The sequence below is a fragment of the Hypanus sabinus genome, chromosome 4, assembly GCF_030144855.1.
Source record: "Hypanus sabinus isolate sHypSab1 chromosome 4, sHypSab1.hap1, whole genome shotgun sequence".
Lineage (NCBI taxonomy): Eukaryota > Metazoa > Chordata > Chondrichthyes > Myliobatiformes > Dasyatidae > Hypanus > Hypanus sabinus.
The window spans coordinates 143642497-143659846 of record NC_082709.1 but is presented as its reverse complement, the minus strand read 5'-3'; the positions used below and the strand labels follow the sequence as shown (position 1 = coordinate 143659846).

At 38.8% G+C, this 17350-nt stretch overlaps 1 protein-coding gene across 5 annotated transcripts in view; it reads left to right on the top strand.

Moving 5' to 3' along the window:
- The window catches only part of bcor (BCL6 corepressor), a 279875-nt gene that overhangs the window by 154222 nt on the left and 108303 nt on the right, over window positions 1-17350 (top strand). The window lies entirely within an intron of this gene.

Genomic DNA, 17350 nt, shown 5'->3' with positions numbered 1-17350 from the left:
ACAATTGGACCTCTTGACCTCATCTGCATATGTTAATATATTGAGTTGCTGTCACATAATTGGATGGTTTGCATTAAAGAGCAGGTGTTCCTAATAAAGTGGCCATCTATTGGTGTGTAGTCACCTGTTCTGTCTGTACTGTTATGCTCCCACAAAAGGACAAATTTTGCGACTTATATCAGTGATAGTAAATCTGACATTATTATTGTGTGTAGTAAATGTTAACTGACAATTGAATGTAATGGTATTAATGACTGAGGCCTAGTCAACCTTATTCTATTTGCACTAAGGCTTACGGTTAAAAAGTACAACTTATGATTGGACAAATGGTGCAGCTGGGGAGTGAGTAACTAACCTATCCATTTTAAAAAATGCTCTTTTGGCAGCTGGATGTAAAAATAGAAGTCAGTTCAGCATCTAATAATTGTTTAATGGACCAGTGGTGTAAGAAATATTTTCAATGGTAGAAGATGGAAGAATTAGTCAAGATTAGGCTTGACTCAAGAATTGAAGTGGGAACGATTGACTTTGTTGTCCATGGCAGTGCCCTGAAGGGTAACTAAGCAAAACAGAAGTATAACAGATCAGTCTAGGCCTGGAGAAACAATAAATTAAAGGACCAGAAGACAAGGGGAATCTGAACGGAAAAAATCAACTGATGGACTACAGCCTCTCTATGTAAGCTGCACCAGAAATCCCAAGACTGTGGATGTTGCAGACTAATAACTGCATGACCTCCAGAAGGGCAACCTGATGATCCAACTGGATATGAGAATTCTTGTGTAATAGGTTATAATTTAGTCGTGGCTTTATTCCATTTGATGTGTTGACCAAACTCAGTTTCAAATCTACAGTGTGCAGTTAGCTTTACAGCAGTGCATCTAATTAAATAACCTACCTAGTGCACAAATTGCTATAATATGAGAATTAGTTCTGCAATAATACAGTAAATCGTTATTATCTAATGGTGTTAATACGTTACCTGTATTCAGGGTAGCAGTAATCTTTTCTGGAGCAATTATAATTATTGAAGCCCAGTAACCAGCATCCACTGTTATGTTACAGCATCATGACATACAAAAGAGTAAGAATACTTTGTAGTTACTGATTTGCTATTGTTGGAGTTGATTTACACCAGTAGTAGATTGTTGAATACATGCTGGGGATATTATGGCTTCTTCTGTGACTTGAGAACTCCATTCGCACAGAAAAAAAATTAACTTTTCTTGATGGTGCAATCCCAGACAAGGTGAGGTTCTCACAACAACGTTATTAAAAGACGCTTTGCTCTGTACTGCTGATACTCATTAAGTTGTTAGTATAAGTGTATAATAGCAGGTGTATGGGCCTAGTCTATGTGAACTGGTCAAAGTACTGCAAAGCTGAAGAGTTATAATACTTTAACAATTTCAGGTGATTTGAAATGAACTTATATTGTACAATGTGGCATTCTTATTAGTAAAAGGGGATAAGTTTTAAGTAAAATTCTTACAATTTATTTGCTTGCTTTAATAAACAATTATTGGAAAAATAAACTTGTATAACATAAAATATTTATATTCTCAGCAGGTAGGAGAACTTTATTGGGTATATTTCAAGTAAAGGTTGATAAGTTCTTAATTGGTAAGAGTGTCAAAGGTTATGTTGAGAAGGCAGGAAAATGGAGTTGAGAAGGAAAATAAATCAGCAATAACCAAATGGCAGAGTTGACTCAATTGGCCAAATGACTTAATTCTTCTCCTATGTCTTATGGTCTTACAAAATTAACATTAAGTTAATTACATTTTGCACTGCTTAGGACAGTGTATTAAAATAGTTTAGATATTGAAAGCTGCAAGACTACAACTTTAGTTATTTTTGAGATGACCTATTCATTTTTTAAATTCCTATCCACTGAAGTTTGATCTATGTCCTCATTGCCATGCCTTTGGGAATAGTTGTTATAAAGTATCAGCATGTGAGCTTATTTGGTACTTTTGATTCCTACCTTGAAGAAAAATTAAGTGCCTCTAACTTAAGAAGATTGGTGGAGGGACAGGTAGTGTTGAGGAAGCAAGTAGGATGCAGGACTTAGATTAGAGGAATGGGCAAGAAAGTGGTAAATGAAATACAATGTTGGAAAATGCACGGTCATGCACTTTGGTAGTAGAAATAATTGCGCAGACTGTTTTCTAAACGGGGAGGAAATCCAAAAATCTGAGATGTAAAGGGACTGGGAAGTCTTTGTGCAGAATACCCTAAAGGTTAACTTGCAGGTTGAATCACTGGCAATGAAGACAAATACCATGTTTGCATTCATTTCAAGAGGTGCAGAATATAAGAGCAAGGATGTGATGCAGAGTCTATATAAGGCACTGGTGAGGCCTCACCTTGAGTATTGTGAACAGTTTTGGGCCCCTCATCTTAGAAAAGACATGCTGGCATTAGAGAGAGTCCAGAGGAGGTTCACAAGGATGATTGCAGAAATGAAAGGGTCATCATACGAGGAATGTTTAATGTCTGTGGATCTCTACTCGCTGGAATTTAAAGGGATGAGGGGGGATTTCATTGAAACCTTTCAAATGTTGAGAAGCCTAGAGAGAGTAGATATGGAAAGTATGTTTCCCATGGTGTGAGAGTCTAGGACAAGAGGACGCAGCCCTAGGATAGAGGGGCGCCCTTTCAAAACAGAGATGCGGAGAAATTTCTTTAGCCAAGGGGTAGTGAATTTGTGGAATTTCCTGCCATATGCAGCTGTGGAAGCCAGGTTGATGGGTGTATTGATTGATAGGTTCTTGATTGGACATGGCATCAAAGGTTACGGGGAGAAGACCGGGAACTGGAGTTGTTGAGGAGGAGAAAAAAAGGATCAGCCATGATTGAATGGTGGAGCAGACTCAATGGGCTAGATGGCCTAATTCTGCTCCTATGTCTTATGGTCTAACTTAATACTAACTTTTTTTCTAAAAAAGGCAGTAAAAAGCTGTGTTTTCTGGGTGTTAATCTAGCTAAAGTAAGTAATGGAATGCAAATACAATCAATAGGATAAAGTAAGGTGTATTGGGATTAATTTGGTACCAAAAACTTTAATGTTTGACGGACAAAGCATTAACTTGTATTCCACGTGGATAAAAATGACTTCTTCAATCTCCTTGAATGAAAGTCAGTTAAAGAGAAAAATTAGAAATTTGTCACGTCAAATCTTCAAGTATCTGACAAAGAATATTTGCATTGAATGGCTAGCTATTCATAGAGTTTAAGAAGCAATGTGCTGTCCTCACTTAAACATTAGAAATAGGAGCTAGAGTAAGTCAGAAAGCACCCATGCCAGTTAGGCCATTTAAAAACATAATGGCAGATCAGATCTTTGAGTTAATTCCATTTTCATACTATTCTGCATAATCCTTGACTCCTATTTAGCCCAAACATTTCCCCATATCAGCCATTAATGTCTTCAGTGATTAACACTCCACAAGCATGTAGAGTAGAGAATATTATGAATTATGTAGATATAGAAAGTACTAATTTCACTGCTTAAACTGCTGTGACTGCAAGTCACTACAAAGGCTCTGAGAGGATCATCAGGGTCTCTCTTCCACCCATCAGCGATATTTATCAGGAGTATATGCAGGAACCTTGCTTATGTAAATGATCCCATCCATACAACAATCTCTTTGACCCCCTACCATCAGTCAGGAGGTACCATAGGATAGGACAAGAACTGTTAGATTGCGAAGCAGCTTCTTCCTCCAGGCCATAGGATTACTGTACTCCCTGCTACTACCCAGGTCTCATCATATGTGAAGTGCCAGTGGCATTACACTGTTTACTTTTTAACTTGTGTTGTAAATGCATTTTATTATTTGTTAATTTACTACTGGTAATATTACTTCATGTGTTGTGTGTGTGAGTTGTACGTACTGTGTTGTGCATCTTTCTTCAGATGAACATTGTTTCGTTTGGTAGTATACATTTGTACAGTTGAATGGCAATAAACTGAACTTGAAGCTCAATAATTGCAGCATTTTCCCAATGATAGATGTTATTAAAGAATTTGTAGCTAATGTATCGGAAATATAATTTTATGAAATTGACGTATGTTTGACAGATCTAAAGATCTTGGAGGAAGTAACAAGCTGAGTACTTAAGGGGGAAATAAAGTAGATGTAGATCATTTGGATATTGTTACTTGCTTTCTTTCTGTCTGCCTTCTTGAACAGAGGTGTTACATTTGTAGTTTTTTTTAGACTGCAGGGACCACTTCAAAATGTGGTAGCTCTTTTCAGACCATCAGATGCAGGCCATTGAGTTCTAGGATATGTCAGTCTTTAATTCCATTTATTTCACTGAAATACTTATTTAGTGATACAGCGTGAACCCAGTGTAGTTCCTTTCGGCCCTTTGGCAGCAACCTCAACAACCCTGACTTCACCCTAACCTAATCATGGCATCCACAGATAAGACAAGATGCAGACTTCCAGATCCAAACAAAGTTGCCAAGTAGTTCTGTAAGTCTGAAAGGTAAATTGAGAAATATTACTTTTTTTTCTGTTTGACATTCAGTAACAAACATTTTTTTTCATGAGGTGTTGATATACCTGACATGACCAGTGTTTTTTGGCATTCCTAATTTGTTGCTTTAAGCCACTTGAAATTGATGAAGGTGCTTCCATATTACATAAGGAGTTCCTGGAGTTTGAACCAATAAGAATAGAAGAATGACACTATAAGTTCATGTTCAAGTTTGTTGCCATTCAATCTTTTGTAGGGACTTGCAGTCAGATGCCTTGAATTTCCCATACCAGACAGTAATGCAGCTGGCCAGGGCACTCTTAATTGTAATCCCGTAAAAATTGGTTAGAATACAGAGGGGGAAGCTTCACTTGCCTCAGTCTTCTCAGGAAGTGGAGATGCTGCTGTGCTTTCTTGACCAAAGAGGTGGTGTTGAAGGTCCAGATGAGATCATTTGTTATGTGCACTCCCAGAAACTTGGTACTCCTGATCTCTATGGAGCAGCTGTTTACGTGCAGTGAAGAGCACTCAGCCTGCACCTTCCTACAAGTCCCACAGTCATCTCTTTGGTCCTGTCCATGTTGAGACTCAAGTTGTTTTCGCACCATTCCACCAGCCGCTCTATGTCATCTCTGAGTATGTCATCTGTCATTGTCGCTGTGGTCAACCACAGTTGCACCCAGCAAACTTCATTTAGTTTGAACTGGATCTAACAGTGCAGTCATAAATCAGCAGTGTGAGCAGGCAGTCTGGATTATATGTGACCTAGAGAGAAAGTCACACATAATCCTGATACCAAGGTGGCATTCTTATGCACCTTTGCTCGTCCTTTTACTTAATGGTCATGGGAGGTACTGGTGAAAAAAATCTCAGTGTTGTTATAGTGAATTTTGTAGATTCTGTACATAGAAACAATATTGCATTGGTGATGGAGAGTGAATATTTAAAGTACTGGAAAGGTCATTGATCAGGTGAGTTCTTTTGTCATTAATGGTATCGAGTTTGATTAATATTGTTGGAGTTGTACTGTCCAGGCACTGGAGTATGTTCCACTTTACTCTTGACCTAAGTTCTGCAGGAAATCAGGAAATGAATCTTGAGTGTCCTGTAAGTCCTTAAGAAGCTTTGCTGTAAACTTCAGTTTTATATTATAATTAAATTGGCAGCCATATTAAATTGAAGTACACTGCAAAGTTTGTGGATAGATTGCTGGTTGTCTGGCTTCGTTCCATATTTTCTTTGGATAATGAAAAAGAAATGGACACTAGTGGACAAAGGATACTATATAAGGCAAAGTCACAAGGGAAGCTAGCAACTGGTTTGGATCTTTTCTGAATCTCTCTGGAATAAAATAGATGTTTAAACAGGAAATTGTGCTACATTGAGCAAATGCAAGGTTTCATGGTATTTTTCAGGATTTCAAAACACCTGAGATAACATGTCCAAATTATTTTTCTGTATATCCTATCATGCTGTTATGGGTTAGCTTTAGCGATATGCACATCATGTTATGAGCTGCCCATTAGTGCGCCCTGAGAAACTAGAAAGAAGAGAATGGAGATGAGAGAGTAAGACAAAATCATAACACAATTAAAAATATTAGGTCTGCTTTAAAAAGCACAAAAGAAATGATTTTGAGTCATTTGGTATACCTGCTTTGAAATGTTGAGGTTGTTTACTCCTAATGATAAATGTAAAATGCAGTTGGTAGTATCTGCATAGCCTTACTCCTTGTCATAAGATCTAATGAGAACTAGGGCAGATAAAATGCATAGGCAGACTTGGAGCATTTCTTTCTTTTTGATACTTGCTAGACAGACAGTATCAACAGCAAATATTCATTGCTGGAGTATTTCCATTGTTTCAACCAAATGGCTGTTCTTAGAATGCAAAGTTAAATACTGTATGTTTACTGATTATCTGGGAAAGAGAGGGTGAACAAAACAATCCAGTATACTTCAAACCTCATCTGCCATTAAATATGCATTTTACGGCTGGAATTATAGAAAAAGGGCTGGTAGGGGAAACTACTGCTTTTTCTTTTTCATAGTTCAGAGACTGGACAACTTTCTTCATCCCCACTGCAGTCCTGCTAATTAACATTGACAAGGGACTAAACCCAGACATTTCTATCTGTCTATCTATCTATCTATTAGACATATCTACCTGTCAACATTCCACTTAAAATACTAATGTTGCAATTTTGGAGCGCAATCCACTCCAGCAGTCAAGTGTAAGTGAATTTAGAAATACCAGTTATAAAGTTATAATCTTGTAAAATTTTTCAGTTACAGGAATATTGTTCATGCAATGACCTTTACAGTGCCATGTTTTCATAATTTTCATTTCAACCAAATCCTGTATAGTATATGCCTCCCAGCACAAGAGTTCTCTGGCAATGATCTAGTAAATGCCACAGCTTCGCATTTCTCTCTTTAGTTAAGCTATCCGGAAAATTGTTTCATGAGGGACTTTGAGGAACCAAATTTTAGCACGATTCTTCCTTTATCAACTTAGAAAATTCTGTATTACCCTGTTCTGCAGTAACCAAACTGGCTTATTTCTGTCAAACGAACAGACACCCTTTTTTAGTAGATTGCCCAGTTATGGATTTGATCAAACATTGTAACAGGTCAACATTTTGTAAAGATGTGGCTAAGGATTGCAGATATGATTTGAAAATGCAGTAATAAAGTCTATGGAGAAATGGAGATTGCGGTAATAACAAAAAACGCTGGACTCATGCAACTGGTCAGGGAACATTTGTGAAGAGAGAAACATGAGTTAATATTATAGGTTAATAGCCTTTAATCAGAAATAAAGAAACAATTGGAACTTTAGGAATTTGTAAGAAAATAATGAACACGAGGAGAGAAGTAAATTTTTTAAATGCAGATACTGGGACTTAACAGGTAAGACAGCATGTGTAGAGAAAGAAACAGAGCTAATGTTTCTGTGGCACTTTATCAGCACTAAGAAAAGAGACAACAACCCAGTTTTAAGCTACAGAGAAGGTGAGGGAGGTATGGATAGGACAAAGGGAATACATATTCTTCTTTTCTTAATAGTGACGCAAGATTGTTATGTCTTTCACAAAGAGTCGGAGTTTATCAGGGAATTAATACATTTGAATCGCCAGCTGTGCATTACTACTGCCACAAAATGTTGAGCTGAAGACTTGTTGTCAATCCTCTTGAGGGGCAGTTGAATCCACAACCTGACAAGAGTCAAGAATGAAGACTACTGAGGCACAGCTGGCAGTAAATTCAAGTTGAAGCTTATTGTCATTTGACTGAACATATATACAACCGAAGTACTGTTCCACCAGAACACAGTGCACCCACAAAACACGATAGCACAGTGGTTAGCATAATGGTTTATGGTACCAGTGACCCAGGTTCAATTCCTGCTGCTGCCTGTAAGTAGTTTGTATGTTCTCCCCATGACCGCATGGGTTTCATCCGGGTGCTCGTTTCCCCCGGGTGCTCATTCCCCCCCCCCCCCCTCCCCACAGTCCAAAGACAGTTGGTTAGTTAGTCATTATAAATTGTTCTGTGTTTGGGCTAGGATTAAATCGAGAGATTATTGGCTGGCACAGCTCAAAGGGCCAGAAGGGCCTATTCTGCACTGTATCTCAATTAAAAAATACATAATACATAAAATATTACCACAAATAATATAATAAAATATAATTCATAGTGTATGGAGTGTGCAGCACAGGTAACGGTAAACATTACAGTAAACAGCTCACTGTCCTAGTGATGAGACCTTGATGATGGCAGGATATTCATTAGTCTCTCAGCCTGAGGGAAGAAACTGTTACCTAGTCTGGTTGTCCCAGTCCTGATGCTTCTTTACTTCCTTCCTGATGGTAGTGCGTCAAGGAAATTATGGGATGGGTGGCAGGTACCTTTAATAATGCTTCGTATACAATATTTGTGGTAAAATGTCACAAATGGGGGAGGGAGACTCTGGAGGTCCTCTCAGCAGTTTTTATTATCCTCTGTAGGGTCTTGCGATCAGATGCCTTGCAGCTTTCATACCACACAATGATAAGGCCAGACAAGACACTCTCGATGGTGCTCCAATAGGATGTTGTTAGAATGGGAACAAGAGCCTTCCAGATCTCAATCTCCTAAGTGTTATGGATAGGAGTTTCAGGGAGGTTCACGCTACCAGTTGGATGAGTGACTCAGAAGTGGGAGGCAGGTAGTGCAGGTGTCCCTGTGGCTGTCCGCTCTTGAACAAATATACTGTTTGTCGGGGATGGTCTCTCAGGAGAGCAACAACAGCAACTTGAGCAGTGGCACTGCAGCTGGCTCTGTTGTACAGCAGGAAAGAGCTGTAATGACAGGGGTCTCAGTCGTCAAGGGTATAGATAGTTGTTTCTGTGGACAGTTGATGTTTTGAGTCAAGGCCCTTCATTTGGATTGAAAGGCAGAGGAAAGATTCCCAATTGAAAAAAAGGTAGAGGGAAGTGGTGGGACAAGCATTGGTAGGCAATAGGTGAATCTGGGTGAGAGGGGTAAGTTAATAGATAAGGGAGTGGAGAAGATTGTAATAGCAGGTGATTTTAACATCTATACTATTGAATGGGATAGTGCCAAGTGCTTAGATAAAGGAGACTTTAAATGTGACCAGAAGAGTTTTTGAAAACAAACATTGATGGCCTTACATCACATCAATTTTAATTATCATTCAAACCATAGATGGATGCAGCTGAATGAGACAGCATTCCTCTGCTGCCAAGGTGCAAAAACATACACACACATTCAAAATAATGAGAGAGAAAAAAAAACGAATACACGCACACAAGAAATCAATTTTTTTGGTCTTTGCTACAACAGAGGCGACTCTGCTGTCTCACCACTGAACAAGGGAAACATGCCTGCGGCAATCAGTGTTCAACAGGATCTTGTGATCGCAAAAGGAATGTCCAAGGGAGTCACTTATGGTTTCTCTGTGGCCTGGTCACCTACATAGAAGGTGACACTCAACATAATCTTAGCAAAAGGGTAGGTGGTTGACATGTCAATGGGGGATCACTTTGGGACCACAGACTGTAAATTTATTAGTTTCAAGAAAGTCATGGAAGAAGATGAAACTGGTCTTCATGTCAAATTCTGAAATTGAAGGAAGCTAATTTCAAAGACATCAGACAAGACCTCTCAAGTTGATTGGAAGAGTTGCTAGTAGGTCAAGGGATAGCTAGTAAATAAAAGAATTTTAAGATGGAAGGAAATTTGGACCATAATGTTTCTGTTAGAATGAAGGACAATGTTAGCAAGATAGGAAACCTTGTTTGATAAGGGTCTGCTCAAGTCAGGGATATGTCATGAAAAGCTAGCTGGAATCATATGAGTCCCTTGATGAGTATTAGGATTGTAAAAGTATACTTAAGAAGGAATTTAGGAGGACAACAATGTACGTTGAGATATTCCTGGAAGATAAGATGAAAATCCAGAATGATTCTATATACAGTGGATTCCGGTTATTTGGGCACATTGGAATCGGTACATTTTGAATTGAATTGATTTTATTACTTACATTCTTCATATACATGAGGAGTAAACATCTTTACGTTACGTCTCCATCTAAATGTGCAATTTATAGTAATTTATGATAAATAGTATTTACAACAGGGCAGTCAATATAACATAGAAGTACAGTTGTGTCCACATGAATTAAGCAGTCTGATGGCCTGGTGGAAGAAGCTGTCCCGGAGCCTGTTGGTCCTGACTTTTATGCTGTGGTACTGTTTCCCAGATGGTAACAGATGGAACAGTTTGTGGTTTGAATGACTTGGGTCCCCAATCGTATTTCGGGCCCTTTTTACACACCTGTCTTTGTAAATGTCATGAATAGTGGGAATAGACAGGCTAGCCGCTGTTGACATCAATGGATCTGGGGTTGAGAGGGTAAACAACTTTAAGTTCCTTGGGCATAAACATCACCGAGGATCTCACATGGTCTGTACATATCAGCTGAGTGGTGAAGAAGGCACAACAGCACCTCTTTCACCTCAGACAGTTGAAGGAGTTTAGTATGGGCCCCCCAAATCCTAACAACCTTCTATAGGGGCACAATTGAGAGCATCCTGACTGGCTGCATAACTACCTGGTGTGGGAACTGTACTTCCCTCAATTGCAGGACTGCAGAGAGTGTTGCGGACAGTCCAGCGCATCTGTAGATGTGAACTTCCCACTATTCATCAAGAGCAAACACGAAGAAATCTGCAGATGCTGGAAATTCAAACAACACACACAAAATGCTGGTAGAACACAGCAGGCCAGGCAGCATCTATAAGGAGAAGCACTGTCGACGTTTTGGGCCGAGACCCTTCATCAGGACTAACTGAAAGGAAAGATACTAAGAGATTTTAAAGTAGTGGGGGGGGGGGGGGAATGCAAAATGATAGGAGAAGACTGGAGGGGGTGGGATGAAGCTAAGAGCTGGTAAGGTGATTGGTGAGAGTGATACAGAGCTGGAGAAGGGAAAGGATCATGGGACGGGAGGCCTCAGGAGAAAGAAGGGGGGAGGGGGAGCACCGAAGGGAGATGGAGAACAGGCAGAGAGAAAGAAAAAAAACAAACAACTAAATATTGTCAGGGACGGGGTAAGAAGGGGAGGAGGGACATTAATGGAAGTTAGAGAAGTCAATGTTCGTGCCATCAGTTTGGAGGCTACCCAGCCGGTATATAAGGTGTTGTTCCTCCAACCTGAGTGTGGCTTCACTTTATAGTAAATAGTAAAAAGGAAAAAAAAGGCAAACTACCATTTCACTGGGTGACAATTTATGCATTTAAACTAGCTACATAACAAATGAGACTGTATCATTTCACTTTTAATTCCTGGCCATTTCTAGCATCTCCAAGCCTGAATGATTGAAACTGCGGTGAGTGAAGCAGTTCTGAATTTCTTGCAAACTATCAGTGACAAAAATCACTGCTATTTTGACAACAAACAGAAGCAACTGACACTACTTTAAAAACTGTTCACTCTGAGCACGGAGTAGTGTCTAAAGGTCACACAAGTGCACATGACTGACACTAATTAGAAACTACTGTAGCAACAGTCTCCTGTCCCAATTAAGTGGCATAGTGTCCCAAATAAACAAAGGGAATCACAGTTATTTTCTCGATTTAGTTTTTGTTCTTTATGAATTTTTCCAAATAAATGGCTTCCCAATTAAGCAATAGCCCAATTAACTGGAGCCCACTGTATATCAAGAATGTAAGGATAGCTATGGAGAGAGTAGACCACATAAGGGTCAAAGTTCAATGTAAATTTATTTTCAAAGTACATATATGTCACCACATACAGCCCTGAGATTCCCTCTTGTGGGCAATCACAGTAAATAAGAGAAACACATAGAATTAATGAAAGATCACACCCAACAGGATGGACAAACAACCAATTTGCAAAAGACAACAAACTGTACAAGTACAAAAAGAAAATAAATAAGCAATAAATATCAAGAACATGAGATGGTCCTTGAAAGTGGTCCTTGAAAGAGGCTGTGGGAATAGTTCAGAAAAGGGGTGGATAAAGCTATCTCCTCTGGCTCAAAGAGTCTGATGGTTGAGCGTTAATAACTATTCCTGAGCCTGATGGTATGGGTCCTTAGGCTCCTGTACCACCTTTCTGATGGCAGCAGCAAGAAGAGAGCATTTCTTGGATGATAGGGTTCCTTGAATATGGATGCTGCTTTCCTGCTACAGTGCTCTATATAGATGTGCTCAGTGGTGGGGAGGGCATTAGCTGTGATGGACTGGGCCATATCTACTATTTTTTTGTAGGCTTTTCCATTGAAGGGCATTGGTGTCTCTGTACCAGGCCATGATGCAACCAGTCAATATACTCTCCACCATGCATCTATAGAAGTTTGTCAAAGTTTTAGATGCCATGCCAAATCTTCGTAAACTTTTAAGTAAGTAGACGTGTTGCCCTGCTTTCTTCTTAATGAGACTTGTATACTGAACCTAGGACAGGCTCTGTAAAATATTAGGGAATTTATAGTTGCTGCCCCCCCTCCAACTCTGATCCTTGATGAGGACTGGCTCATGGATCATTGGGTTCCTCCTCCTGAAGTCAGTAGTCAGTGCCTTGATCTTGCTAACATTGAGTCAGAGGTTGTTTTTGTGGCACCACTTAGACAGATTTTCAATCTCCCTCCCATGTGCTGATTTGTCACCACCTTTAATTTTGGCCAACAACAATAGTGTCATGAGCAAACTTAAATATGGTATTGTATAAAGTAGGTAGAGCAGTGGGCTAAGCACACAGCCTTGGGTAATATATAGTAATCTATGTATGAATCAACATGGTAATCTATGTGTGGAGTTGTGGAAGATGGGCAAAGTCTTCTTGTCTGTATTTACAGTAGAAAAGGATATGAAAGCTAGTGAGTACAGTACAGGGGAGGGAACAATGATATACCGAAGTATATCAAAATTATGATTTGGTCCTCAAACACATAGAAGTGTTGAAAGCCCTGAGTCCTGACCAGTATATAATGGAAAATTATTGCCTGAGATGTTCTCAATAAATCATCAAAAATAATAGGTGCACAAAACAGGATAAGATGTCTATTGATTTTGATATAGATGTGCTTTGATTTTCATTTTTAATTTTCAGTTTACTCCAAAACCCACATTTTATGAAGTGCAGAGTTATAAACAGTACATTAGATTAAAATTATATTCATACATTTAGTCCAACTGCATTTGCAGTGTGATTCTGCAGCTATTAATTAACTTTCGCTATATTTAAAAAATTGCTTTGCAATGACATGCAACAGACACTTCTTTGGCCTTGATTTTTATTATTGAGATATTATTGAGGCCATTTGTAAAATTAAGAGTGCAGATTTGAAAATTAGTCTGCAAAATACACTCTTAACTTTTACTAAGATTGCTTTGTATATGCAGCAAGCTATGATGGAGGTGTGTTTTGGGCACAATCAAATTTTTCATTGTACAACTAACCACAAGTTGGTTGTTCATCCTTCAGAATGATTGCATCATGTTTGAAAATGGTGCTTTATTCATTTGCAGAAATGTAGAAATATGTCCTTTCTAAGATCGCAAAGTGTAATTGAGAAATAAATGTGTGGCAAATTCATATACCAATGAATTGAAGCTAGGGACATTATGTTTTCAATCTGCTCTGTCACTGGAAACTTAGTTTGAACATTCCAAATGTTTATCTTTACTTCTTTACACAAAGTTGTATTAACATTCTGTTGTGTTTGAAGTGTGTGAAGTACACTGTCCCATATAAACATAAGTTTTCATAATATGTTAAAAGTATGTGCGTCATCCAGTACAGGTATCGTTTGACTGTATGCAATAAAGGCTGACTGGTGATTACTGTTTTAGAAATACTACTTTAAAACAGCTGGCTAAAGCTACAAGGCATTTATCAAAAAGCAAGCATATTCATAAAAAGTAAATGTTAGTTTTCTGTATTTGAATGATGACATGCATCCAAGAATGATGGAGGTCATAAAGATCTAACCACAATCTTCTAAACATCATTTGATGTCCCAAAGGACTGGGGGCTAGCACATTTCATTTCTATTTCAAAAGGAAAGAAAAATCCATATTTAATTATTTTAAAGCATTATTTTAGGTAAAATGCTAAATTCATAAAATAAAAATATGGTTAATTTGATAGAGTGCCAACTTCAAAGCTTATTGATAAAGCAAATGTAGAGATAAGAAGTTAGCTCAAGGATAGAAAACAGATTTATAATTATCTTTTGGAGAAAAGGGATGTAAACAGTGGCATGCCCAGAGATTAATATTAGGTTACCTCCTCCCTGATGGTAGGATGAGATGCAGGTCTTGGATTGTGAGGGTCCTTAATTTTGGATGCTGCCTTTTTGAAGCACCTCTTTTTGAAGATGCCATCAATGGTGGGAAAGCTAGTGTCCATGATGGAGCTGGTTGAATCTACAATCCTCTGCAGTCTTTTTCTGATCATGTGCATTGGAGTATCAATACCAGGCAGAGATGCAACCAGTCAGAATGCTTTCCAGGGTACATCTGTCATAGTTTGCAAGAGGCTTTGGTGACATATCTCACCTTAAACTTCTAGTGACGTATAACCACTGGTGTGTCTTCTTCATATTGCAACAACATATTGGGCCCAGGATAGATCCTGTGAGACACTGATGCCCAAGAACTTGAAACTGCTCCCCTTGCTGACATTTTAATGAGATCTGGTTTGTATTCTCCCAACTTCCTCTTCCTGCAGTTCACAATTAGTTCCTTGATTTAACTGACGCTGAGTGCAAGATTCAAGATTCACGATGTTTAATGTTATTTCCAGTACACAAGTGTAAGGGAGAATGAAATAATTGCTACTCTGGGTCCAATGTAGCAGAAAAAACACAATAAGATCAAGGCGCAATAGTTTTTAAAAATCACAATAAATATAAAGGGGTTTTATATATAAAACCTCTTTAGTTTGGTAGTCCAGGGATGGATGCTCTGTAGCTTCCTCCCCTGATGGGAGTGGGACAAACATTTCATAAGCAGGATGGGTGGGATCCTTCATGAAGTTGCTGGCTCTTTCCTGGCACCTTTCTGTATATACTGTATATCTTTGATGGCAGGTAGGCTGGTGCTGGTGATGTGTTGGGCAGTTTTGACTACCCGTCCTTTCCACCACAGTGCAGTTACTGTACCATGTAGTGATGCAGCTTGTTAGGACGCAGTCTACTGCGCTTCTGTCGAATGACATGAATATGCTGTAGATGTGCATAGTCCAGCTCTCTCCAGCCTCCTCAGAAAGTAGAGGCATTGGGAGCTTTCCTGATTGTGTATAATGTGTTTTGGGACCATGATAGGTTGTGTGAGATATGCTCTCCTGGGAGCTTGAAACTGTAATTTCCACTACTCTGCCACCAATATGAAGAGAGGTTTGAGTGGTACAAGCTATCCTGAAGTCGATAACCATTTCCTTTGTCTTGTTGACATTGAGGAAGAGGTTATTTGCCTGGCATCGGGCCTCAAGCTCTTCTACCTCTTCTTTGTAAGCTGTCTCATCATTGTTAGTGATAAGCTCCATCATTGTCATGTCAATGGCGAACTTGACAGTGTGATTACTCAGGTGTTCGTTTGTGCAGTCATGCACAGCAATGGGCTCAGCAGACAACCCTGGGGGGCACCAGTGTTGAAGATGATGGGGAGGGAGGAGCGATCATGCATCCTGACTATCTGCTGATTAGGAAGTCCAACATCCAGTTGCCCGGCAGTGTAGTTAGAGTAAGAGTTTCTTCTCAAGTGTCTGTGGGACAATAGTGTTGAATGCCGAACTGATATCCAGAAACAACATTTTGCCATAAGTGTCCTTGTTTTCTATGTTTGTCAGAGCCAGGTGCATGACAGATGCTATGGTATCTGTTATAGAGTAGTTCTGTCGATAAGCTTATTGTGAGTAAGGTTGTTGTTGCAACACCACTCAGTTTATCTCACTCCTGTATGCCTTCTCATCATTATCTGAGATTCAGTCAACAACAGTGAAAAGGCTAAGGTTGGAGAAAAATAAAATAAGTACAAAATAAAACCTAGTGGGGCTGTAGGAACTTAGACCATAGAGTGATCTTTAAAAAAATATAGGTGAGAATTTTAAAAATTATGCAGTGCTAGACTTAAAATGAATTTTGGTCATTGGCCATGGTGTTGGTAGACTGAAGCCTGTAGAGCAGATAAGACCTGCAGAGTTTATACAAATTTGGTTGGATTCAGCCAAGTAAGCATTCAAGTATTTGAGTTGCAAAGCAACAATGGCATCATAAAGGATTTCAGTTACAGATGAGTAGCATGGATAGGTTAAGGTACAGGGGTAGGACTAAGTAGCCATAATGATGGAAATGATTCTACTGTAGAAGCTTCACGAGATTAAGTAGCACATCAAGGCTGCCAAAGGTCTAGTGGAACTTTTCCTAGGCTATGGTGAAAAATAGCAAGAGAATATAATTCATTGTGGGGGATTAAGGATTTTGCCTTTGGTTTTCTCAATACTTGGAGGAATTTTATTGTCTGTTGTAAAGAATCACTACAAATTTATTATGCAGGTGAAGCTGTTCAGCCCATTGTGTCATACTAGAAAAGAGCTAGTCAAAACCCCTCCTAACAGAAGTTTCATAGCCCTTCAATTAATAACACAAGTTTTCATTCAGATGATGTTTAACTGTGATTAAAGTTTCTACCTCTATCACCCTTTCAAACAGTGAGTTCGTGAGTCCTACTGCCATCTGGATGAAAAAATATTTCTTCATTTCCCCCTGTAATTCTACTTTAAATTTGTGCCTCTGCTGGGGGGTGGGAGAGCGTGGGAATAGGTTGTTTCTGTTTACTGTTTTAAGGTATCCAATAATGCTATAAACCTCAACAAATCTCCCCTCAGCCACAAACCTTTCAAATATTATTTTGGTGTTGGTTGTTTACTGTTTCTTGTCATTCTTCAGTACACAAGTATAAAGGAGGTTGTTACTCCAAATCAAATATATATAAATATAAAAGCAATCCTTGGTATACTCAAGGCTATAATTTTCTAGTCTAGACAATAGTCTTTTTCGAAACCTCTCCAGTACAATCGTATCTTCCCTAATGATGTAGTAACCAGACTTGTATATATGACTTAATGTGTAATCTGTTGTGTATAGTTTAACATAATCCACTTGCTCATATATTTCTGTGCCTTGACTAATAAAGGAGAGCAGTCCATATAACTTTATAATCACCTTTGTTATCTAACCTGCTATCCTTCAGAGGATCTATGGACATGCATTTGAAAATTCTTCCATAATATCTTCACATTTCTTTTGTATTCATGAGCTTTGTTCCAT